This window comes from Parasteatoda tepidariorum, chromosome 5 (assembly GCF_982258835.1).
Source record: "Parasteatoda tepidariorum strain Cologne lab strain chromosome 5, Ptep-v5.0, whole genome shotgun sequence".
Lineage (NCBI taxonomy): Eukaryota > Metazoa > Arthropoda > Arachnida > Araneae > Theridiidae > Parasteatoda > Parasteatoda tepidariorum.
This window is the reverse complement of record NC_141759.1, coordinates 24,410,048-24,435,742: the sequence shown is the minus strand read 5'-3', so window position 1 is coordinate 24,435,742 and position 25,695 is coordinate 24,410,048. Positions and strand designations below refer to the sequence as shown.

The 25,695-nt window shown below is 28.9% G+C and overlaps 1 long non-coding RNA gene across 1 annotated transcript; it reads right to left on the bottom strand.

Moving 5' to 3' along the window:
* Positions 1-4,716: 4,716 nt before the first annotated feature.
* Positions 4,717-11,977, bottom strand: LOC147808697 (uncharacterized). The gene is made up of 2 exons (XR_015433651.1): positions 8,675-11,977; positions 4,717-4,865 (listed from the first exon to the last, which is right to left on the bottom strand). It is a non-coding gene; the product is annotated as an uncharacterized LOC147808697 (long non-coding RNA).
* Positions 11,978-25,695: the final 13,718 nt, after the last annotated feature.

The following is a 25,695-nucleotide window of genomic DNA, read 5'->3' as shown; positions in this document are numbered from 1 at the left end:
AATAATTTCATCAACCTTTCTGAAAATAACGTTTACTCATGCTGATACAATTCTGAACAACTCCAAAATCAAACAAACACAGTTTAGAGCAAGCTGCTCAATTTATTTTTGATTCCTTTTTAGTTATTCAAGCAAAGAGCTTGAAACATTCATAAAAGCAACTCCATTGCCTGCTTACCTCATTGCTCAACCAAAACTGTTCAAAAATTCCAGATGAATGGGATAGGGGCCGCTTCGCGGCCCAGGTGCCCAATAAAATCTAAACTCTAGGACTAGGACTATTATTTAAACAACTAGTAGTTAAAGCGAGTCGCTTCGCTCAGAACGTACTCTCTGAAATCGCACTAGTTAATGTACTGTCTGACAAAAATTTCAATAGAAATTTTCTGGTCCGGAAGTGTCATCTGCTTGAGATTCTACAAAATGTTTATAACAAAAACACATTAGAAAGCTATAAACTGAAATTTACAGATTTTACTAATTTTTAAAAAGTCCCAACGTGTCTTAATTGTACCAATGTAGCGTTTTACACAAGACTTTGAATTATAGGAAGTAGTGGGGAATAAAATCCCTATAAATCGAATTTACTAACCCAATATTGAAACACTATCACTAGAAAATATTTAACCGCAGTCAGGAGCAAGTTGGCATCTCTGTTAAGCTGTAAGCTCCAGTTCCTGCCAGTTTAGGTTTTATACCTTTTCCGGAACAACAAATTTCGATCGAAAATTTCAGCCAGACAGTATATTATCTAGTTTGACTTTAGACAGTGCATGCTAAGTAGACAGTCTTACTTTTGCTCTTTATCTTATAATCATCATCATCCATATTTATATGGGCGCCTGGAGCCGTTAGCGGTCTTTTTCCCATTCGTCTTGAATTGTGATCTTTAGGGTGGTTCTTTCTGGTAATTGGAATGCAATTGAAGTAAAAGGAATTTAAATATTTTGAATTTTAGATGAAATTACATCACTTATCATATAAAGAATTGGTTGCTAAACCTTTATAAGCAATGAGTTTTACATTTCTAGTGGTTCGCAACATTTGTTGAATTAGTGTAGCTACGAAACTCCGGAAGTCATTGATTTTTGACAGGTGACTGGTCCAGGGTGTACAATGATTTCACAAACATACAGCATGTAACTCTCCTTAACCTTTTATTTCAAAATGCAAATCATCTTTTCCAAATCTAAATTAAATACCTGGGTATAGAACCGTGTACTTTTAATCTTGCTTAACTTTCTTTCAACTTATCTAACAAATAAGTAGATAAAAAAGCACTTCTTTATATTCCTTTTTATACGTTTTTTTTCCTTTTGTAAATTTAAAATTGATGCCTTCGGTGGTTTTTTTTTCTATCCCTTTTATTTGATTAAGTCTTCTTTACACGGGTAATTAATTTGAAAGCTACAACTGGTGGGAGGTTTTTACTTCTGTTCAGAAAAGGAAGAGAAAAAAACAAAATAGAGATAATTAAATAAAGCCTCTGGTCTACATCAAAAAAAGTTTCTATGACTGTTGGGAGTTGTACACGAGAAAAACCTTCTTTTTTAACAAATATTTCGATTAAAAGATTCAATAAGAAGTTCCTACGGCGTAATAAAAAAAATTAGCGAGAATAATTTAGAGCTAACTCACTAGATTAATATTATTTTTGACGTGCGAAGAATAAGATAGGAAAAAAAACATCTACTGCAATATTATTCAACAAATAAAAGACAATATCAAAAATTATGTATGTTTTTAGGTAAGGTCAAAACTAAATTCTGAAAAGCAAATAAATTAAGAATGAAATTTACATCCACGTTCAATAATTGCAGCAAAAAGTTTATAGCATTGTTAAAAATCTAAGTGCCATAATCAATAATAATATACGGCAATTATTTTTAAAAAAACATCTAAAATATGAAAGCAAACTCGAGTAATAGTTATATTATTATGTGAACTACTACTTTAGTTTTAAGAAAAATCTATCAAATTCTATATAAACAATAGTTTAAAAAATAAAGTGTTGTGAAAAAATAGAAGAAAGTGCTTTTTATTACAATTTTTAAAGAAAATTGCAAAAAAAAGAAAAGAATTTAAAACAAAAAATTTTAATTCCGTTATTATATCATTTAGCTCTCTTTATTTATAATAATACTACGTTTTCTATGGTTAATATTAATATCGTATAGTTTATTATATTATATACAGATTAATAAATTCAATTTAGTAGATTTTTATCCACCACTATTTCTAAATAATTCTTAGGCTTATAAAATTCAACACTTCATAATGCCAACAATGAAAGAAAATTATTACTGGATTTCTCTCCAGCTCTATAATGGATGTTCAATTTTAATGTTAATCCATCAATAATTTGTTTGAAGTTTGACAGTTCGTAGTCAACTAGTTGGCTCATCTGAAATTATTTTTTTCTCTCTATGCATTAAATATTAAATTACTAATTCAGTTAAAAGAGAATTTTATCTGAAAGAACATATTTCATCAATTGAGAGTCAGCAGTTAACGTTTGGATAATCTGAATGATTATCCTTTCTTTCTATACACTAAATTTTAAATTACTGATATAGTTGAAAGAGAATTTACCATGAAGTCAGGTTTAGAAATTAGAATGTCACACATAATGGCACCTAAAGATTTCTTCTTAGTTGACAAAACGTTTCAATTAGGCATAATTTTTAAATTATATATTTAACCTTACTATTTATCCTTCTTTTTATTATAGTATTAAAAAATATACAAAAATGTACAAATTTACATACAGAACTATATTTGCAGCAAGCTTACAAACAAATTTCGCGAATATAAATCAAAAACTTAAAATATGTAAAATATTTACATGATACAAAATTTATACTACTTCAATTTGAAAAATAAAACAACCAAAATTAATACCTTACATTTACTTGATAAGGAGAATAGATTAATAAATAAGGGGAAAAGAAATGTATAAGTAAGAAATTGTAAACTAATTCTTTCTAAATACATTTAAATCAAATTAGAGCATGGTTGTTGTTGTTTCTAATCCCATTTGCCAATATCAGCAGGCCTGCTTGGTGAAACCAGGCGAATTTAAGGCAGAGGGTTCATTTCTTGTTTTTCAATTTCTCCATCTACGGCCGAGAATACAAATTTAGCAACACACAAGTCACAGCCTGCTTATAGGGTGAACCCATTCAAACATCCATTAATTCATCGACAGATCGTAATTTTGACCTGAAACAGAGAACGATCAATCTCCAATTTAGTATCCCCAGAGTTATTATTTGTTATGGGGACATTGAGGACTTTGTGAACAGACAGATTTTACGTGCACTAGTCACCTTTTACTACACGGGTAGTCTTCGACTGAAGAATTAACTCACGATCTTTCCCATGCAGCAGAGATAAGTATTAATTACGTGAAAATAACGTTAAAATGCCACAAGGTTTATAGCAAAAAAACGTTTATTTAAAACGTTTTATTTCCGTTTCGAGTGGTAGTCTCGAATTAGGTAAAAAAGCGTTTATATTTGGGCTGTTTTTAACGTAAAAATGACGGATTTTTGCCGTTATTTTGACTAAGGTGAATTTCGTAACCAATTTTTAACGTATTTTTTACGTTTTTTTCACCAAACTATTTACGTATATTTTTGGTTCTATAAATTCGTTTTTTTCACCAAGAATATTTACGTGTTTTTAACGCTTATTTTTATTAAAATAACGTACATTTTACGTTATTTTAACCAAAATACAAACGTATTTTATCCATACTATTTACGTATTATTAACGCTTATTTTGAGCTTTATTTACGCATTATTAACGCTTATATATCAATATTTTTAACGCTTATTTTGAGCTAGGTGAATTGATAAATTTTTCGCGAAAATTTAACTAAATTAATTTCAATTTATCGTAATTTTAACCGAATTGTTAACAATAGCATATTTTAAGTTTTTTTTTTTTTAACTAAGAAGGAAAGAAACCATTCCGTATTTTAATGTTTACGCTGCACTAATTACACTAAAAAATATAGCATTTACTTTTTATTTAAAAAAAACTTTTAATTCTTTTCGAACTAAAACTAAAATAACGGAAAATAGCCGATATTCATGTTTTTTTTTTAGAATCCTAGAAAAAGCTTTTGTTTTTAATCTCACACTTTCTGTAAATTTTTACAATTCAAATTATAACTCAACGAATATGGAATGCAAATCTTTCTACCTCTTCACAGCAGCATACTAGTTTATTTATGAAGTTTCATGTCCCTCAGGAATTTTTTACATTTTTCATTCCTAAAAGTTTGTAATATAAAGAATTGGTAGAAGAAAAAATTACTCAATACTTACATGATTTTCCAAACCCATATGGAAAAAAAATAATTTTTTTTTTAGTTTAAATTAATAATTAAGAAATCTACTGCTGTCCTGAAGTCCATGTTTCCAAATTGCTTGCTGGAAATTATCTACTCTTCTAGAATGCTTTTGGGTTCATTATTTTTTTTTTTAAATTCATATATTTTAATTTTTAGCTTGAAAAATTTGACTAAAATTTACTTTAACACACACACGAAGTAAAAAAAAAAATATATTAACCAAATTTACCATTTGATTTGTTTACTTACTAAAATTACAATTTTTCTAAGTCTTATGTTCGTAAAACTAAAATTTTTAATCCAGAAGAGCAGTTAACTAAATAATTTTAAATACAGAAAAAAACATTAAATCAAATAAGATTTATTAAGTTTTATTTATTTTACAACTATCATACAATATATTTACAATATATAGATTTACAATTATAACACATCGCCACAGATCTGAAACATTTGTAACTTCTTCCATCCCGCTGTTACTATCACCTCTTCACTGCAATGTTCCTGGAAAACAAATAAATATTTTAGCATATGAAAAAAAAATATACCGGACAATAATATTAAATTGTTACAACCAACAGTAGATTTCTAAAACGAAGCAATACTGACTAGATAAAATACAGTTAAATAAAATTTTTAAAAAAAATATTAAAACTGTTTATTATTTTCATGGAATTTCTACTAAGTATATATCGATTGAGTACATCCAAATACTTAGATATAAGAAAATCTATTTTACAAATTTTAGTCACATATTACACAACAAAATTACATACATATACAGCACAAATCTGAATTAGAATATTTCATAATTTTTTTTTATCCTAACTAAATCTTACATTGAAGCCAGCAGTAAGTTATAAACAAAACATAAAATTATTTTTCGTGTGGCTTTGAGGAGAACTCCTCCAGAGTTTTAGTCTGGTGCTGTTCGCTGCTTTGGTAACAAGTAAGAGCACATTTCTAATAGGGGAACAATGAAGGAATAAAGGTGTCAATTGGTTTACCCACGCTGACCTAAAATCAAGACAAAACTATTCACAAAACACTCCTATTTGAAATTACTTTTTCTCATAACCGCAGTACTTGCCACGACATGTGCCCATTGTCAGGTAAAGTACTCCTAAAAGCTGCCCTATACTTTCTGTTTATTTACTTATCATCAGAATTTCATTTTCCTCTCTCATTCTTTTCATTTTTTTATTGCTCCTTGGCTGCAATTTTCATTCCTCTTCAGAATATTTTGCAAGAACTTTGTAGTTCAGAAACACAATTCGATTAGTTTCAGTTACGTAATTTTTAATTTCTCATTTATTAAAACAGTAAAAATACTATGCCTTTTAACACTAACAGTATCTTTAATATACAAAAGGAGTAATTTTAACAAATTCAGTAATTTGTTAAACTATATATTATTTAGTTCAAGTGAAGAATTACATTTTACAATTGCCTCTGTTAAAGCTTTTTTAAACAAAAAATGGTTATTTTGAAAATTCTTTAATTTCTGTAAAATCGCTGCTAAAACGTAACACTTTACTCCAAAATACATTAGAAAGCTGTTTGGTGATATAGAAATTCATTTCCACAACGGAATTCTTAGTAATGGTGGGAAAAATAGGAAGGGTGGGAAAAATAGGTTCTGTGTTCCTTGACCCTAGTGTGTTACAATCAGGTTGCTTGAGGGCAGTAAAAACTTTATTTGTTTAAACCACTTAAAAAGGACTGGGTAAAAAAATTTCAAAAAAAAAACTTCACACAAAACACAGTTTTTGGAGAAATATTTTAATAAATATTTCTTCGAAAAATGTGATTAAATGAAAGGAACACAATGGTGTTAGTTAATTGTAGCAACATGACAGAATGTTTGGAGTAATGCAGTATAGCAATTTTGGACTATAAAAACAATTCGGAGGAACAGCCTTAAACTTAAAATTGTTTCAAAAAATAATAATTTTATGCTTGGAACTAATTAGAAATTATCTTTTTTAATGCTGCATATATATATATATGAGCAAAACAAAATTACCAACTTTCCACACCCTTGCAAAAAAATAAAATAAAAAATTTTTTGAACAAGTATAGAGCAGATATATCAAAATTTTTTTAAACTTATTTACAGATGTGAAAACAAATATATATTTTTTTGTCAAACTGTAATTCATATAGTTTGTAGTAGTGATAATTTCCATTGCATGAACTACTTAACTTACAAGTTTTCTGCAATATTAGACATTTAACGTAAATTTTACTTAATAGTTTTTGTTAAAATAAAAAGTTGGAACATAAGTATGCTAAATGTATACAGTAAAATGCAAGAAAATATAATAAATTAATGAAAACTAGTCAGTCTAACTCTTTTAGAGAAAAGTAAGCATTTTTTGCAACCTTGATATACACAATGAATCGTGTTTCAAAGCATTTTAATCATTAATACTTCAACACCAAATAATAAACACAAAAACATTCACTTGGAAAAATAAGATATTTAAATAAAAGATGTTTTCAAACAGTATGAAATCAAAAATTTTTTCATTTAATGTAAGCATAATAATATAGTGCAGAAGTTATTGAAAAAAAAAAAAACTTTATAAAAATAAAGTGATAATATCATAGACAGATATATCATATAAATAGAAAATATCATATGTATAGTCATAGATATAAAATCATTGATTAAAGTTAACAATATTGAAAGTTCAATTTCTAATATGCAGAATCGTAGAAAACTGCAGATGTACACAAAAATATATATATATATATATATATATATATATATATAAACATATATACAATTGGCTTATTTTAATTAAAACAAGGATAATTTGAAATCTTGTGGCAGAATGTTTTTGAGCTATCTGCGACTAAACTCTCCAGCACTAAGATTTAATTGCAAAATACTTTTAATACAAACAAACATATATGTTGCTAATTTAAAATGGCAAATATGCTGTGTTAACAAAAAATAATAATAATGATTTTCTTAATTTAACACGAAATAATTTTTTTTTAATATTATGGGTGATATTCTCACATTTTGTTGGTGGGAAGACACACACTTTATTAGCTTCTTCGCATTTTGTAAATAATCATCACAATAAAAAAATATTAAATATCATGAAATCCGTAGTAGCAATTGCCCCCCCCCCCCCCAAAAAAAAAAATATATGATGTAATTACGTAAATTGGACTCCTCAAAAGCGTGTTACACTTTGAAATTAGGTTGCAATAAATAATATCGTATAAAAAATATCTGATTTAAAATTTAAGGAGAAATCAACATCTATAACTTCTAAAAATTCAATAGAATTTAAAAAAAAAAAAAAAATAGATAGCCTTAAAAAATAGATACTCAAATGCTCGATTCGAGTTTTCCATATTGTTTAAATATATCAAGATGGTTAAGAACCAAATCAATATCAATAACTGCCGAAAATACTATCAAAACATTACGTCGATTTATGATACTATCGGTGAAAATTGAGCGTGTCAAAAACTGATTATCTAAATGCATGATTCAAATATTTCTGTAAAAAAGAAAAGTAATATTTTCTTCTTTTCAAGAGAAAAATCTTTCTGCAAGAGATCTGTAAAATTTTGCAACAATGTCGCCGTTTCGCTGCGATTCTGCCACGGAGATTTGAAATACTGAGCAATATGCATAAATCTTAATTCCCCGAGAATTTCTAATTGATGTTGTTTATTCATTTTAATGTTTGCCAAATGTTTGGTTTGAGTAGCCTTAGCCTTTGAGGGATTCATCAATCTGCATAATCGCTGAAGAATTCTCAAAAGCAAAATAGAAGTTTCAGAATTTGTTTGAACTTATGGAGGACTATGAATAAAAAGACTAATTTAATGCAGATAAAACACATTTTTTTTTTAAGTGTCAGTGAAATAAAACATTGGAACAGCAAAAATAGTGGTGGTAAAAACAGTAACAGTTTACCATTCTACTTGATACTAACCATGAAACTTACACCAGAAACTTCTATTATAAATTAGTTGAATAGTGCAAAGGCTGATGATTGTGCATGAAATAATTAGGATTCTACAGTACATGGAAAATATATTTACAATATATGATAATTCATTTTAAGAGACAAATTTTTGAGTACTTTTATTTGTTGTTATTGAAGCATGGGCAGCCTATGTAAACAATGTTTAATTACTTTTTTTTAATATCAGCAAAAGTAATCTGAAATAATTTTTAACAATTGATTTGATCATGTTTATAATTTCACGAATTTTTTTACCCATTTTTAAGCACAAGAAAAAAGGAAAGAATTGAAATACAGTTATTTCTTTAGACATACTTAATTCAGGTACCTTCAAATGAGACTTGATGGAGGTTCATTCTCAAAGCTAGATCCTTTTCAAAGATCTTCCTCAGAAGTACATCAATAGATTATGAAAAAGAAAATTCATTCAGTTAATACGTTTAAAAACATAGAAATAATTCAAACATATTTTGTTTTGTTTATACGGGCACATTTATTATTCAGAACTAGAGAAGTAAGGAGTAATGGTTTGGCAGAATGTTAGCTAAAAAAAATGGTGAAATGCAGAATATATTTTTATAGCAATATTTTTAAAAAAAAAAATTCATTAATAAATATTTTTTACGAATAAATAAGTTTATTTATTATTGGAAATTACTCCATGCTTATCTATATTAGTGGAATGGGCTAAAGGGAAAACAAAAAACTAAACCAGAAATACTTAATAAAGTTATGAAGTAAAATAGAAAGAGAAAAAAAAATTATCATAATTGTTACAACAAAACTTCCATGCTAAGAATAATATTTTTTGTAAAGCAGTATCCATAAAGCAACATTAACTAAAATATAATCTATTAGAAATATGTTATTAAAATGCTGTGTTATCTTAAAAATGCTAAAAAAAACAAAAGATTATATACAAATGTAAAACAGAAAAATCTATTTTAATTCTCAAAATGAAATTTTAAAGCTTTACATCTCAGTCTTTCCAATTATCATATTTTCCAGATAAGAATAAAGACAATAGAAACATTCTTAATTACTGTGTCATACAGTTAATAAAAACAAAGTTTTTTAGAAATGTAAAAAGCTAGGTAAAAACCAAGACAAAAATTGTTTAAAAGAAAAATTTAGCAATAAAAATTTCAATTGAACTTTTTCACCTAGCAAGGGTCTGTCTAGGTTTTTCTGATAGGTACCTATTTTATGAAAATTTTGACATAATTTGTGAAAAATTAAAAACTACATTAAAAAATCAACACAAAAATATGGATTTATCGTTTCTTAAGGAATACAAAAATAAAATTATAAGAAAAAGTATTTTGTGAAACTAATGTTTTTTCTAAAGTTGAATTTGTGAAGGTACTGCTAAACGGTAGTAAATTTAGCCTTGACAGACCTCTGCCTAGGCATATTTTTAGAATACAGTGACTATAAAAGAATTAAAAAAGTTTTAAACAGCAATGTAAATTTAAATAAAAGCTTGAATAAGAATAATTCTAAAGATAATTTAATATTGAAAATTACTGCAATTATTTTCCATATCGTTTTAGCTGATAAATTTCAAAAACTGTTTCAAAAATAAGAAGAAAAATTTCCAGTAATTGTTCAACTGGGTGTTTTTTTTTTCTTTTTAAAGATATCATGTTGCAAAATAAATAGTCAAAAAACTATTTTGTCCATGTGAGATTTTCTCTTGCAATAGCTTGTTAAGATGATACTTCCACGACATTTTGGTTGAAGAACCATCTGCTATAGACTCTTGTAAAATTTACACCAATCAAGCGTGTTTAACCCTTGGATCTTTAAAAAGGTAAAGTTAAAAGAAAATGCCACTACTCAACTATTTTAAAAATGCAACAACTAATAGTTTTTATACTTTATAAGACAATAGTAGGTAAGTAGATAAGACAGCTCAAATTAATAACAATATGATAGGACTGTTTCACACATAACACTTGTCTCGTCTCATTTGCTAATAAAAATGCCATCTCGTACTGAGTAGGCAAAACAGTAAGAAAAATGCCCGTATCATGATCTGCCGGTGAATAATCACTATATCTTCTAAGCAACTTCCACGCAGCAACCAGGAGGAACTAAAAAAATTAACGAACGGAGATCAACTTGAAGAGTATAACTCGTAGCTACCTTTCGCACACCTTTACATATTCTTTTAAAAAGTTAGCAGTTAGAAATCTATTTGGTGCCTGGACGATAGCACTTGGCATAACTGCTCACAATACAGAAGTAACCCTAATAGGGAATTAAAAGTTTAATGAGTATTTCTATGTTGTTACCTATGGATAAATATTTATAAACTTCCAGCGGTCCACGAAAAATTAAGAAAATATCTCAGAATGGGAGTAACTCAGAGAATATAAGTTGAAGCAACCCTCAGGAAAACTTCTACATACTTCTTTTTAAATTTTTGCAAAGTACAAAATATATATATTTTTTCTTGTTTCAACATTTTTAGTTGGCACAATCTAGTTCAAATAGGGAAACATCCCCTTTTATTTGATTCATAAAATCAGGGGAGATCTCTATAAAAGGAACAATGGCAGAATAATCAGCACGTCTTGGCAACTTCTGGTATCGGAGAAACTGAAAGAAAGTTAAAAAATCACAGAAAGGGACCAACTCGAAAGATATAACTCGTAACCATTTGGCAAACATTCATGTTTTTTTCAAAAAAAATTTCAAGTTTATATCTATTTGGTAGCTTGGCTATTGTAGTTAGTGTGACAGGTTAATATATGGAAATATCCCCTAAAATTAGTGAAACAGAAAAATTTACATTATAAATCTAGCTAAAATTCTTTTCCACTGCGGAAAATTAGTTTATCATCACCTGTGGCAGAATAAACAACAGGTCTTGGTAACTTCCAGTGGCTATCATCACACTGAAAACAAAACATGGGAAGAAACTCAACAGGGTATATCTTGTAGCCACTACCCCCTGGCAAACCTCTACAAGTTTTCTTTTATAAATGTATGCAAGTTTGAAATCCACAATAGTAGGCACAGCAAATCACAGAAGGAAAATATCCCCTCTACTCATATTTTGGTGTGTAAAGTCAACCATGATTAATGACATTTAAGTATTATCTTCAGAATAATGCTTATAATTGTTACTTTTTGTTAATTGTTATTTATTATAGCAACAAAATTTGTCAGGTGAATAAAATAATGCAGCATTAATTTAATAATTTTGATAATTAAAGCTTTAAAATAGAATTTTTTTTTACATAAGATCGCAACTAGTTTAACTCAGTATTTCAGATTAATATTCCTTGATTAAGCTTAGGTACCATCAGAAAACTTTCCAAAAATTCATGATTTTATTAAAAATATCTTAACTGCATAACAATCGTATATAACGGGTCTGTATTTCGTCTCTTTACATTAAGCACAGTAAATGAGATTCAACAAATTCTCTTGCTTTTTTCCAAAATCGTTACGTTTTGTCATAGTTTGTTAAACTTCGCAAATGATAGGCTTAGAATATTTGTGTTTATTTCAAGCAGAATTAACTACAATAATTATTTACTTTTTTTAACAGTGAAGCATTATAATGAATTAACATTCTAAAATAGTAATAATTAAAGTAAGGAATAAAAGAACTTACCATTGAATTCGGCGTATGTAAACACACGCGTGCAACAATGTAAATAAATGTAGGGGTAGCTAGTGTAGGGGTAGCAATCCTTGTGTAGAACTTGCTTCCACGGAAAAGGAGTGAAAAGTTGAAACTTAGTATCGTTTAATCCACTTGTAAAACAAAAACTCAAATAACTGAAAGCAATGTGGAGAGTACTTTTGAATCTATATTGTTAATCAATTTTTTCTCTATTTTTGATTTTTCTTCTTATTTTTCTTATTATTATTCTAATTAAACCTGGAATAAAATGCTACATTGTAGAATAACTTTCATATAATATTTTTAAAAAAGTTAAATAAAACTGTCAAGCTTTTTTTTAAAAAATTATTACTATTTTACCTGTTGACTTAAAGAAAAATGGAATTATATTGTTATGTAATGTTATTTTCATTACAGAGATATAATAGTATTTTATTTTTACTAGTATAATATTATTTGAATAGCTTGTACATAAAAAAACTCGATTTTAATGCTTTTTATAATTTTCATGAATTCATAAAAATTGCTGTTTTATGCTCTGGAAATGTAAAATTATTATAACAATAATTTATTATTAAAAGATAAATATTATAAATTAAGATCACTGATTCGTAAGACATACAAGATTATTTAAAATACGTGATTATTTATTTTAAAACTTTACACTTTTTTGCTTCCTCTAACCAGGAACTTCATATCCAATCGTTAGGAATTAGAGGATCGTACTATAGTAATTTAACTAAATGAGACATTAATTATGTTATATTTTAAAACTGTAAAACTAACAATATACATTGATTTTTTTGTGCATCATATAGGCTGATCAATGAACCATAAATTGTAGGATTTCCATTTAATCCGAAATGAGAGTAAGAAAGATATTGTAGAATACATTCTACGTTAGGTCTTCCATCAAATCAAAAAGATTTAATCTAACTACATCCACCAATGTAAAAGTTTTATCGATTAACATAATATGGGATCAACATGTACATTTATTTATCTCTGGTTAATTTTAATTATTATATCATGATTACATGTTATTTCTCAAATTTCGTGCTTATTTTTTGTTTTTCTCGTCTGCGTAGGTGAAGATTTTACATACATTAATTGGCATGCATAAAGGCATGGTCTCACGATTTAGGTATCATTTTCAGTTGTTGGTGATGACAGTGTTAAAAATAATAGTTTGAAAAAATTCATAAAATATTTATTACATAAAAAAATACACATTTAAATAAAAAGCACCTTTTAAATCACGATTTCATTTGGAGAAAAGAAAAAAAAAGAGGTAATATCATGCATTTGAAAACTTGATTATAACAATAAGGGTAAAAAAGGGTGTCAAGTTGTTAACATTTCTAGTGGATCAAGTTATTTTCATATAATATATTAAATATTTTATATTTAATTTCAGCTGGAAGGATCCATTTTCGTTAAACGTTCCGTTTCCCTCTTCAGTGCTTTAGATAAAATAAAAAAAAAGTAAATTCTTATGAATCTGTTTTTTCGCTTGCTGATATACATTAAAAAGATTTTGTTGAAATTTTATTCCCAGATAACACAGTGTAAACAGATAATGTGTCAACGAATTAATGAAGGTAGGAGTTTTTGTTACGTCACACTAGAGCTGTACATTAGGCTTATCATCCATTTAGACTTAAATCTGAAGGGGTAGGAAATTTTCTCCAGATCCCTGTACATTTGGCACAGTAATGCGATCGACCACAGGCCTCTCGATTCCACAGATTCTAATAGCACATATATCGCATGTACTCGGTGGTGTCGAGGATCGAGCACCGCCCCCGTCAAGGACTAGAATGGCCCTTAAAACCCCTATTAACCGGGAACTAAGCCTAAATGAAAAAAATTTTGGTCAAAAAACAAAGAAAATAATTTGTCGCACTGATGTCAAAATATGAAAAAAACAAATATTTAATTTCTCTCTTCTTTTTTTTTCTTGCTGTTGTTGTTAATTTACGTCGCACTAGAGCTGCACAATGGGCTATTGGCGAAGGTCTGGGAAACATCCCGGAGGATGATCCGAAGACATGCCATCACAATTTTGATCCTCTGCGGAGGGGATGGCACCCCCGCTTCGGTAGCCCGACGACGTGCGCGCGAAGTCGAGCACTTTACGGTAGCACAGTTTAACGAGGACCAATACCGCACACCCTCGGTCCCTACGCAGACTGATCCAAGTGGCACCCGCACACTGACCGCAGCCAGTGATGTTTGACTTCGGTGATCTGTTGGGAACCGTGTCTTAACGATCAGTCCACTGCGGGACCTTTTTTTTCTTCTTAAAGGTGGTTTTTTTTTTTTTTTTTTTTTTTTTTTTTTTTTTTAAGGATCTATGTATTAGCATTGCAAAATTTAGGTCTTAACTTCAATTTTTGAGGAACTTTCTCTTTTCCTTACTTAATTCCTTTTCTTTTTTATTTATATGATCTAAATAATTAAAAACAATTTTTTTAACTTCATTAACTATTTAAAACCTTCCAAGCATTGTGTCCCTAGGTAAATTTTACTAAAATTCCCTGTTATGTAACATTATTGCCCGATATGATAAAAAAAAAAAAAAAAAACAGACTATTCAATGCAAGAAAGCCTAAAACTGACAGCTCGGAAAAATAAACCGAACTAACGCTCTAACTATTTTTAAAAGTACTTCAATTTCACATACACAAAAACTCACTCATAAATAATATTTTGCAAAGAAATAAAGAATTATCATTACTTGCTCTTATAAAAAAAATTATTTTTCTGACATTACAACAAAACTTACAATTATTATTTATATTTTATGCTATTTTATATTATTTTTTATATTTTATAAATTTATATTATTTTTTACTATATATGATTTTCATAAATAATTTACTTATTGCAATTAAGATTTTATAATTAAGCAATTTCCAGATTATGAAATTCAAGATTCAAAGCAAAATTTAATAAATTTGTAAAAACGTTGTTGTGTGTAAAAACGTCTTTTAATAACAACCAATATTTTAAAACTTCCCACACTAAATTTTATTACGAAAACTAATTATGAGAATTATCTTTTTACCTGTTATTTGATATGTATTTTTTTTTCATTAATAAATATTATATACATTAAAGAATCAAGATTGATAAATTTTTCAAAATACTTTAATTCTATTTTTACAATTTATGAAGTTTTTGGAAGGAAAAAAAATTAAATCAGTATTTTAAAATAAAGTAAATGTCTCTTTCATGCAGTAAGAACATGGAATTTAAAAGTAGACACATTTCTTAGCAATTATTTTGAAAAAACTTATATACGGTAAGCGATTATTGCAAAGTAAGAAATTAATAAATAAATGTTAACAAAATTAACCAAAAATAATCGTTTCTATTTCATGTTGATTGAAGTAGAAAATAATAATTAGAATATTGTATATTATAAATTATTTTTTAAAAACTCGTATGGCGAGCGATAATTGCAATATAAAAAAATAGTGAATCAATTTTTACATAATAACAAAAAATAAATTTTTTAAATTAAGATCTTTGAATAATAATAATTATTAGTATTCGCATATTAACATCCCACTCTAGAGTAGGCTCGAACCTAGGACGCCGTACCCTTGAGGCGAACGCTGTAACCACTACACCACGACTCTTGTTCTGGACAGAGATTATTTAAATTTAAGTATAATGTGTTTTTACGTTATGTTCGTTGCATGTCAAGTAGTGGAAATTTTTTACTTTATTCAGTATTTTGGAAAATTTCTTAATTTTCATCATAGTTTAGTTATATAAGAATTAAAACTCATAGTTCCCTTGTCAGTTTCTGAGCCGACTCAATATTATCAACAAGCAAATATTTATAACCAGTTTAATGAAACAAAAATAATTATAAGTATTAAAAATTAAATATGAATTGTAATGAAAATCTGCAATGTTCAGTTTATTCGAATTCAAGTGAGACGTAAAAGATTATCTTTCTTGGGATCTCACAGGTTCATCCTTTTTGCTTGAAACATTTTTACCACTAAATTTACGTTATAATCCCAACAATTTACGTAAATATAACTATGCAACAAAACGTCAATTTTTCGTTAATAACACGTTTTTAAAAAACGGTCAAAAAATGGATAAAATGTACACGTTAAAATAACGTATTTTAAGTACGTATTTTTAACGAATTATTTAAAGGGAAAATTGATAACGTTAAATTGACGTAATTTTAACGTATACGTTTTAACGAATGAAGAAATGGTGAAAATCATTACGTGAAATTAACGTAATTTTAACGTATGCGTTTTAACGAATGAAGAAATGGTGAAAATCATCACGTGAAATTAACGTAATTTTATCGTATACGTTTTAACGAATGAAGAAATGGTGAAAATCATCACGTGAAATTAACGTAATTTTAACGTAAGCCCAAAACCTTATAACGGACGAACGGATTTTTAACGTTTATTTGCCCTTTCATGCTGCATGGGTTTGGACTTGCGTCCGACGCCCTACCAACCAGGCTATCCTTGCCTTAACTTTGACAAATAATATTTTTTAATAACGAATAGTTGAAAGTTTTTAACCCTTTGCACTCCGAGTACTTTTAAAAGCTGTTTGATCAAATAGAATTTCACTATACTATAGCATTCACTATAGCATTTAAAATACACAATATAGTATTATTATGCAGTTTTAAAATTCTTAAAATAATGTGATTACTAATTATTAAGGTTAAAAATTTCTTAATTTTAAAGAGGTGACTGTTGATGGTGCCTCAGTGGAGACATCGGAGTGCAAAGGGTTAAATAGCGGGAATGATGTGAATACGAGCTCAGAAGCTTTATGATATGGGCTCAACGCCCTACCAGCCAGTCTGTTCCTGACTTTAAGTAGTAAAATACTCAATAATGCTCTGAATACTCGTTAAAGATAATGTTTATTGATTTATGGTTTCATTTTATATGTTACTGAACATGGAATACTTGAACCATAGATGTCAACCAGAAAGAGTTCTAATATTAGTGGCAGTAACAATAAACAGTAGCGAAATAACAGTTTATATTATGCTTATTTTAATTTTTTATAACAATTCATTTAATTTCTTACTCCCTTAAAAGTATTAGCACGCTTATCAGGTTTTATAAATTTGCTCGAGTTGTTTGCGTTTAATGTTAACCTAAATTATTGTGAATTTGATTGGTAATGATATCAATCAAAAATAAAATTATGATACATAAAATTTACTAACATCGTAAGTATTCAAGAAAAATGTCAAGCTTAATGTTTAGTAATCTTATAAAAAATTCAAATGCGGTGCGCAAAAAAATTTAAAGTATACTAAATATTTAATTTTTATATTTCACTTTTATTAGAAAATAACACCATCATTAGCTTTAAAACTAAATATTATAACCAAAATTAACATGCTGCGATAGTTAAAATATCTGGTTTCTTCCAAAAACAGGACAAAAATATCATAACCTATCCATCTCTATTTTATTCTTAATAGGACGCTGCGACCATTGAAAATAAGGGAAATTGCAATTATGCTTGAAAGTAAAGTAATTAACTACACAAGATTTAAAAACTGAGAGTTCAGATTTCAAATTTTAATTAGTATACTATTTTGTAAATTATCCAAGCAAATTTATCTAAATAAATCAAAGGTTCTATCATTTTTTTCCTCACTAATCAAAAGTTAACTTATTCAGAACCATTATTCATTTATTTGAACGAATAAAGAAGTTATGCGACTAATAATTCAGGAGTCAAATTCACCGATGAGGAATTAAGTAATTCATACTTTTAACTTTCAAACAAAAGTTTTAAATTTAATAAAAGCTAATAAAGTACTTAACTTTCACTTTTCATTTTAATTTAAAAAAATAACGCAGCACTCAATTTTTAAAACTAAATATCTATATATATATTTCACTTACACGGCGACAAAAAAAAAGTCTCATTACAACTCCCTGAATGGCAACGCTGGAAAATCGACCAATGATTGCCGCTAAAAATGTCACATGCCAAATCTAGCTGAGGTGGCTCAACATATAGCGCTTTTAAAAACGGAAACTGAAATAACAATTCAGCTGCGGCAATCTCATACTATTAAGCTAGGCAGAAGTGAGTAGTCTTTGTCGATAGATCTCTATTTTAGTATTTTGTCGAAAGCGCTTTTTTTCACGAATTTATATATTACGAATTTATTTGACGATTTTTGATTTATATCACGAATTTATTTGTTTTATTATTGCTATTAGTTATTCATTGAAAAATGAGCCTCAGTCAATGAATCTTTATTTGAATTCAAAATTATTTTAATGACTTAGTATTTACTAAAAAGATGTAATTTTTTAAAAAAAAAAAATTTTTATATGGATTTGAATGATTTTTTTGAAGTCTATAATTTTGTGCATTTGAATGAACATAAGTTAGTAGCGAGGGAAGCGAGCTTGGTTTGCGAAGCAAACCATATAAGATTGCGTTGCAATTTTCGGGGATTGGCGAGCGTTAGCAAGCAGGGGGTGCAACCCACTAGTTATTATTAATATTGTTAATATAAATATTTCGTTACATAAAAGATAAACGAAAAGTATCTATAATCTCTTATCACTATTTTAATTTTAATAGGAAACTTCGACTTCCTATAATATGTAATATATATATGTTACTGGCAAAGTATGAAATGCCGGCATTATATATAATGCCTGACATTTTTTGGCAAAGTATGAAATATGAGAAGTATTGCATACTTTGCCTAGGCATTATATTTAATGCCGGATGCTATTTAGGCAAAGTAAGAAATAAAAGTCCTGATGAGGTTGTTATGTAAATGATGTGCATATTACTGTGAATGACCGAAATCGGTGGTTGTTGACTTTCACCGGTGAATGTTGACAATCACATAGTCGTTTTGGTGAATATCCGAAATATTTATTACATCCGATTTGATATTAATTTATTCGTGGATATGATTACATTAATTCGATATTTTAATACTTATTGATGATAGATTAGAAGAACCATCAGGGTTTGGCATATTGGGCAAATGTATACCGGGGAATGGCACTTGACCTTGAAAAACATCAGTGTAGGGTGCACCGGGCAATGGCACTTGACCTTAAAAAAACATCAGTGTAGGATATACCGGGCAATGGCACTTGACCTTAAAAAAGCATCAGTGTAGGGTATACCGGGCAAATGTATACTGGCAATGGCACTTGACTTTAAAAAAACTTCAGTGTAGAATATACCGGGCAAATGTACACCGGGCAATGGCACTTGACCTTAAAAAAACATCAGTGTAGGATATACCGGACAAATATATACCGGGCAGTGACACTTAACTAGACCTTTGGTAAATGTCCGAAATATATACAAGGTCTAGTTAAGTGCCCGGTATATCCTACACTGATATTTTTTTAAGGTAAAGTGCCATTGCCCGGTATATCCTACACTGATATTTTTTAAGGTAAAGTGCAATTGCCCGGTATACCCTACACTGATTTTTTTATGGTCAAGTGCCATTGCACGGTATATCCTACACTGGTGTTTTCTTATGGTCAAGTGCCATTGCACGGTATATCCTACACTGGTGTTTTTTATGGTCAAGTGCCATTGCCCGGTATACTTTTGCCTGATACTCCAAACACTGATGAAAACTCTTCTATTCTATCGTCAGTAAGTATCAAAATATCGAATGAATGTAATTATATCCACGAATAAATTAATATCAAATCGGATGTAATAAATATTTCGGACATTCACCAAAGCGACTATGTGATTGTCAACATTAACCGGTGAAAGTCAACAACCACCGATTTAGGTCATTCAGAGTAACATGCACATCATTTACATAATAACCTCATCAGGACGTTTATTTCACACTTTGCCTAAATAGCATCCGGCATTATATATAATGCCTAGGAAATGTGTGAAATATAAATCATGTCATACTTTGCCGGCTAGTTTTAGGCATAATATATAATGCTGGATTTCATACTTTGCCGGTAACATATACAATATAATCCACCTGACCGGAACATCTGCTCCTGCAACCCAGAGCCCAAAGGTCAAGAAAACTGAGATGGGCACAGTAGGCCCTGGTTCTCTACGGGCTGTCGCTCCACTGAGTTAAGTTTTTTTATATTTAAGTGCTGTTATGTGTAATCGTTTATGCGTCAAATTGACGCGTGTTCGTAGAGATAGGTATATAACAAACGTCACAAAACTAGTATTAAATGATATTTCCTATGGAGAAGTCTTGATGGTTTATTCGTAACTTACTCGTAACTATTTAGAAAACTATTTTGAATGGGCATTTTATGAACTTAAACATGAGTATATATTTCGACATTCACTTGATCGTGCTTATTGAAAATTGATATCCATACTTCCTCTACTGAATAGGAGGCCTTAAGTTTACTCCAAAGAGAGTCATATATATGCATGTTTGTAACAGTCACCTTGGCAACACGTCTTTTAAGCTTAGGGAAAAATAATGTTTATTTTCTGAAGACGCAGAATGGAGAAAAGTTTTCTTCCAATAGATTCTTTAGTATTCTAATAAAAATTCTTGTCGAGGATAAGGTTATAAAAAGGATTTTCAGAGAGTAGTTCGCCTGAAGTACTGAAAATAGTCAATGGAGAGAAAATTAAAGGAAATGTTCACTTTTATTCTATAAAAATATAAATCTAATATTAAACTTTTAAAGAAAATATAATTTTTGTAGTGCTGTTTAGAATATGATGTATATATGATGTCTGACAAGAGTTATAAATCATCACCATATGCAACTAAATAGTTTATTTCAGAAGTAAAGGGAATTTAAATGTTTTTTTTTAAATATAATCTTTAGTGCTGGTCATTAAAATTTCACCAGAAATTCATGACCATCTCTGAGACCTTTCAAGATTATAAAATTCTTATAATTCTAAATATTTCTTTTACATTTGGTTAGTTAGTGAAATTGCTGTTTGACCAGTTTACTTTGAGTTTTTATTTTTTCTCTTTTGTATTATATTCTCAAGATTTTGTTTGGAATTTCTTTTCTGATTCGATTTTATGTATTTCTTCCTGGACTTTTACAAAACCTTCGGGGTACTGAGAGAGCTCATTTTGACATTTGTCCGCTCTCTCAATAGAAAAGGTTTTGTTCTATGACTTCCGGAGCTGGTTCCCCCTGAAGACATTGTCTTCGGTGGCCATATTTTTAATTTTATTTCCATTGTTTTTTTTTTCTTTATTGCTTCAATTATTCTTTTTTTTAAATTTAATTTCTGCTGCTTTTAAGCGCTTTTCTTTCAAAGAAAGTTCTGTTATTATAGAATTAAATATTTTGTATTCTTTTAGTATTCTAATAAAAATTCTTGTCGAGCATAAGGTTATAAAAAGAATTTTCAGAGAGTAGTTTGCCTGAAGTGCTGAAAATAGTCAATAGAGAGAAAATTAAAATAAATGTTTACTTTTATTCTATAAAAATATAAATCTAATATTAAACTTTCGAAGAAAACATAATTTTTTTAGTTTTGTGAACGTGACGAAGACTGTTACTTAGAACGAGATGCAGGTATGATGTCTGTCAAGAGTTATAAATCATCACCATATGCAACTAAATAATTTATTTCAGAAGTAAAGGGAATTTAAATGGTTTTTTTTAATATAATCTTTAGTGCTGGTTATTAAAATTCCACCAAAAATTCATGGCCATCTCTGAGACCTTTCAAGATTATAAAAATATTTTGTATCTAAGTTTTATCAGCAATATTTTTTAAGAAGCAATTCATAAATATTTTAATCACCACAAGGTTTAAAGTATTCAAACATATGGGTAATTAAAAAGATTTTAAATGAATCGACAATATCAGTCTGTCCGAGTGAAATCGCCTATCAAAAGCTGTGTGAAGTGCGGAGGTAGCGGGTCACCCTAGATGAAACTTCGCGCTGTCCTTCTAATTGACAAAGGTTTGTAAGCCTTTATTGAGTCCTAGCCAGCAAATGCTTATAGCAGAGATGCCAACTTGCTCCGGACAGCAAATATATATTTCAAAGTGGTAGTTTCCCAATTGTGATTCTTGGTTTAATAAATACAATTTAGTAGATTTTTATCCACCACTATTTCTAAATAATTCGTTGGCTTATATATATATCACCACTTTAAAGAACATTTATCATGCTATAGCTTTTAAAAAGCAAGCAAAAATAGTCAAATAATTGCAAAATTTACTTCGTTCTCATTTACCGTTTATTAAATTATTTTGATTTGCCCGGAGCAGTTGGCATCTCTGTTATAGTACCAATAAACGAATAGTGAATCGATCTAGGATGATCCTCGTCTCTGAAGTATACCAACCCTAGTATTATATTTAAAATTCGACCTAGAGATTGATTAAACAATTTAAAGTCACAGTCAGCAACCACTTTTACTATTATCTCACTCTAATGTGACCGACTTTATTTCTGTTACCCACGGACATTATTTCCTATTAAGGAGTGAAGTAATAGACAAACTCTAGTGATCAGAAGGCTTTGTGGATTAACTTTCAATGTGAGCAATAACTTTGCACTTATGTTGTTCTTGTTGTCATATGCCATTAATACAAAGTTGCGCGCTTCTTCTTGTTTTGCAGTGGCGCCATCTATGAGTAAGAATTTGACTTCTAATGCACACGTCACACCCCTTTTATAGGGAGGACCCGTTCATTCATCCACAGTTCGAAATTTTGACCAGAACCAGAGGTCGACCAATCTCCGATTCAGTGCCCCAGAGGTATGATTTGTTATGACTACTGAAATGCAATTGAAAAAAAAAGCGTAAGTGATTAACACGTTGCATGGCTTGGGGGTCGCCGGTGACCGGCGAAGCCAAGATTATTAGAAATACATAATTTGAGTAAATTTGTAATTTTTTTATGTTATTATAGTTACTAAAATGGTTTGAGGAAATTAATGCAATACAGGACACACAAAAATAATTTTATTTATATACACAGAGACGCCAAGTTGCTCCGGAAAGCGAATAAATATTTTCAAGTGGTAGTTTATTAATTGTGATTCTTAGTTTAATAAATTCAATTCAGTAGATTTTTAGCTATCACTATTTCTAAACAATTCGCAGGCTTACATCATTCACCTCTTTTTTTTTTCTTATATTCATACTAAACCTGTTAAAAAAAACTAGCAAAATCTGTTTAATATATGCAAATTTAATTTGTAGTTATTTACCGTTTTGGCCAGATAGACATACCATGTAAAATTAGAGTGGCATTCAGCGTGTTAAATCTTAAAGTTTTTTAAAAAAATTTTAAACAACCAAGACAAATCAATAATTTAAAAAAAATTATGTTCATAAGATCTATTTGCTATCTTAATATTTTCATAGATTTCTAAACTGTTTTGCCTTCTTAAAATTCGCCCAAACTAAAATCTTTTATTACCGCTTTATAAAATCTGTTTCGAAGACAGTTCTAGTTGACAGGTATGGCTAATGCCATGAACGCTAAAATATCATTTCAAAAAACTGATAGAACAAAATTCATTAAAAATATTTTTTGCTGTATATGTAGCTTATCATGCATAGATAATAGACATATACATAGACATAGACATGCATAGACATATAAAAATCAAAATTTAGAATTATTTTTCACTTACGTCGATTTTTCAATTACAGGGCAGTGTAGGTTTCTTAACCCGTTTTGTCCCGAATTTATATATTGAAATAATACAAAAAATGGTATAATGTATTATCAAAATTAATTGGTTTTTCTACTGTTAGAGCACTCAAAAAGTCATTGATAGATCAAAAAGTACTTGCTCCTTATAATTCTAGATCTTATCAGAAATAACTAAATCATTGTGGTATCTGAGAATCCTTTAATTCACGCAGATAAATGAAAATGCTGGAAAAAGTTTCCCACCACAATGAATGTTTTTGAAAAAGGAAACTGTCCTAAATATATGACGCTGGGCGTTAACCGGTTAATTCACCCAGATGAATGAAAATACTGAAAAAAGTTTCCCACCACAATGAATGTCTTTGAAAAAAAGAACTGTCCTAAATATATGACGCTGGGAGTTAACCGGTTAATAGTTTTGTTCTTAGAAAATTCTTTCGAACTTAATTGTTGAATTTCTACCAATTTAATTTTTTTCCCATAGACGTTGCAAGTTAGCAGGTATGATAGCGATATGCATAATGCTAACGAATGTACTTGTATACTGACTCCAGAGATGCCAACTTGCTCCGGACCGTGGATAATTAAATTCGACTGGTAGTTTTTTATTGTAACATTCTTGGTTTAGTAAATTCGATTCATAGGGATTCGATTTTTATTCATCATCACTTCTAAATAATTCAAAAGCTTATATAATAAGCAACATTGTTCCATTCAAGTTTTACCTATGCCATTAGTCAGACGTACTCTAGGGCAAAGAATATTTTTAGAGGTTTAGTGCCCGCTAACGAGAGCAGGTACCTCACCAATAACTATATCGAGTCCATTCAAGTAGTTATGAATCTTTCAAAAAGTTGGCAAACTAACTGCACGCGGCAAATTTTAGTTGTAGTTCACTACTGCTTTTAAAAATATTTTGTCGAATTCGAAACAGATACAATCTCTGTGAATGAAAAAGTTTAAATCATTACTATGCACTTGAAACAAAACTATCTTAATTTAAATTTATTGCTAACATCAATATAAATTTCTTCAGTCATCACCAAAATAAAGAAAAATATATTTTTTAGTTCTGCGGAAGTTCCGATGTAGTTTGCGAATTCACAAAATACATACACGTTTCACTTAAAAATATTGATCTCCTTATCCTATATGAAAGAAATCTAGCATAAAAAGAATTATATTTAAACTTTAATTGAAATTTTCGTATAAATAGAAACACGAAAACAGTTATAACAATTTTTATTTTGTACAAAATACTGCAAGATTATACAATTATCCGATTACAGTATTATATAACTCGGATATTCTTGATTTACCTTTGAAACATCATGAAATTCATATATATACTTTTTCCCCCTTAAGAGCAGAAGCTTTAACTTTCAATACGCCATATTAATTAGCGATTCTCTGCGCTGGTCATAGAAAGTAGTAAACTTACAATCCAGTAGCTAAGCTGCCAACATATATAATTAAAAACCCAGTAGATTTTACGAATTAATATAAATTTCATGATATCTAGTTGCATAATATACTCAATATTTTACACATAGGGAATTTTAAGGATTTTTATTCTCATCAAAATACAATAACTTTATTTCACTCATAACTACCAATATTTTTCGTTTTTACGATTCATTGACTTTGAAAAGTTTTTTTTTTTCATTATGTTAACTCATAATTTTACATAGTAGAAGACAAATAATTCACAACTGTTAGTTAGAAAAATATTGTAAATTGTATAAAAATTCTGTTCCAATAGGTTTTTTTTCTTAGGAAACTTACTTTTAGAGAAATTTTATTAAATCAGCTGACCGAAATTGGCTAAATCCAGTAGTACCGATATATCTAGTTAAGTTGGCAACTTTGCAGTGGTTATAATTTTTTCGGTTTATCACTTTCAGATTTGAAGCTCGTACATAAATACGTATTCCTAAAAATATAATATGTTGCTGTGGCCATAACTAAAAGTATTATTTTTATTTAAATTTTCTCAGTCTATTTTCAATTTTTCAGGACCGTAGTTTTA